Source organism: Protomyctophum bolini (assembly GCF_963924005.1).
Source record: "Protomyctophum bolini genome assembly, chromosome: 7".
In the NCBI taxonomy this organism is placed as follows: Eukaryota; Metazoa; Chordata; class Actinopteri; order Myctophiformes; family Myctophidae; genus Protomyctophum; species Protomyctophum bolini.
This window is the reverse complement of record NC_137868.1, coordinates 28,795,860-28,798,078: the sequence shown is the minus strand read 5'-3', so window position 1 is coordinate 28,798,078 and position 2,219 is coordinate 28,795,860. Positions and strand designations below refer to the sequence as shown.

The 2,219-nt window shown below is 37.6% G+C and overlaps 1 long non-coding RNA gene across 2 annotated transcripts in view; it reads right to left on the bottom strand.

Annotated features, from left to right (window-relative positions):
- Positions 1-217: 217 nt before the first annotated feature.
- LOC308318035 overlaps positions 218-2,219 on the bottom strand; it is a 145,534-nt gene continuing 143,532 nt past the window's right edge. For both annotated transcript variants that reach the window (XR_013964313.1, XR_013964314.1), the window contains one exon: positions 218-1,408. This is a non-coding gene — a long non-coding RNA (uncharacterized lncRNA). The remainder of the gene's footprint in view (positions 1,409-2,219) is intronic.

The following is a 2,219-nucleotide window of genomic DNA, read 5'->3' as shown; positions in this document are numbered from 1 at the left end:
CCTATACACTAGATGGGTGAAACATGAATATTTCCAATCTGGTAGTTTCTGTACCATAAGCATAATCTAATATTCCATTCATAGAATTGGAATATATCAAACATTATAGTTCGCCAGCACACAAACACAAACATCATTATTTTATTTTTGTTTAATAGTTGGCACTACAGTACATCTTCATCAGCTGGTTGTCATGACTTTTACCACGATATCGGCACATACAGTACAGCAGTAGAGCATTTTAGATGTTCCTCCAAAAAGGTTTATTTAGATTACAATGTGTTTTGAAGCTTGTAGCAACTATGGTTTAAATTGACTTCACTAGGTACAATTTATATTTTGAGTATTCATTATGAGCAGTGATGAAGCCACAGCCTTGTGGTTATCTGTGAATAATGAACCCCCTCCAGCCAATCAGAATCAAGTATTCCCCATGGCCATGCTATATTAAATTAAATTTCTATGTTGAAATAACAAAGGCAAGCAAGTTGCATAATGAAATACATAGTGAGACATTAAGTTCAAGAAGTGTTGGCAAAGCCTTGACATATTCCTTCAGAGTTGTACATATTGTATGAGTACATGTCCTCGATGTTGTGATGGGTCCCATGAGACCGAAGTAGGTTCATTACTAGTTAATAAGATACAGCACACATGCATGATTATGTTGATACACTGACACACAGACATAGATACAGTGTGTACAGTACGTGCACACTTACCGTTGTTCAATTATGTGAAAATGTTCTGACCATATACCTGTACTGGAACATCTATGCTCGTTCAGATCTACACACATCAAAAGCACAGGCTGGCGTCCCTAAATGACAAAGTGAATAAGGACACAATACATGATGTCACATTTGCATTTCACATATAAGCATTTCACTATCTGCTGATGAATCTGAACAAGAAACTGGGACAAGAACATGTATGCTGTTTCAAATGTAGAATGCTCAAAAATTGCATTAGTAAAAGGCTGCTGTAAGACAAAAAGTAATAAGCCATAGCCAATGTATAATTCCCAAATATCATATAACATATTTTAAAATTGACGACCATACCTTTTGATAATTCAATGTTGTTTTTCATGATGGACATGAGACAAAATGCAGAGTCACAACTTTTTTTATTTTGCCATAGCTGGAAACCCTGACAAACACACCACGAAATCAAAGGCGGTCTAACTTTTCCCAAGAAAACCAACACCTCCATAATACAAATAATGTCATTTACAGAAACAGAATCCCAGATATTGTTTTAAATATTGCCATTTTCCTTTTTAGTTACACAGTAAAATCTTCAATAATGTGATTGTGTTCCCATGGCCATGCTTCTGTCCTTCCAGATCTTGTCCAGATCTTGTCCAGTGCTGTGCTTTCTTCCCCTCCCCCCCTTGTGTGAGTATCTGTAACACAAATGATAGCAACAAATCAGAATATACAAATACATCACATTAAGAAATCACAATGCAATAGTAAATCACAATGTCATTGAATTCAATGACATTAATTGTAAATGAACTACATTACCAAAAATGTACCGGTATGTAATATCAAAGCGATATCTAAAGCATTTTCCAGCCATTCAGTTGCAAAAAAACCCCCAGGTTGAGAACCACTGGTCTAGGGCGGGTGCCAGTCGAAAACAGGCTCCCCAGGACTCAAACTAGTGAAAAAAGCCGATTTACAAGATCACAATACGTCGCAATGCGACGTATTGGAGGCTTCAGGGGAAACGGTGTTCTAATGCATATCACACTGGGGGTCCTGGAAATGAATATGATTCAGAATCACTGTACTGGAACACTGTCATTACGTCATTAACATTCCACAGCGTATGGCACGTTAATGACTACTCCAACCGATTTCAGCAACCATCATTTGCTAGTTAACTGTAGCCTGTAAGTATCCAGATGACCTAAGTGTACAGTATGTATAGCGATGGATGATACATCATGGCATACTGTAAGCTCTGCAGGCCAATTAACTGTCAACTGCAAAACATTTCCAATCATTATCGTGTAAAATTTGTGGGTAGAGATTTACTATACATTTAGCCCACTGTGCAAATGACAAGCTCAAGTTCAGCAACCCAAAAACATGCATGCATTATATCCCTGTTAATATGGAGGCCAGGTTCATATATTATGATCATTAGGGGTAGGGACAGTATTCTGCCCCAGACTGTCTGTCTCTTGTTTCAGACAGCCAGACAGA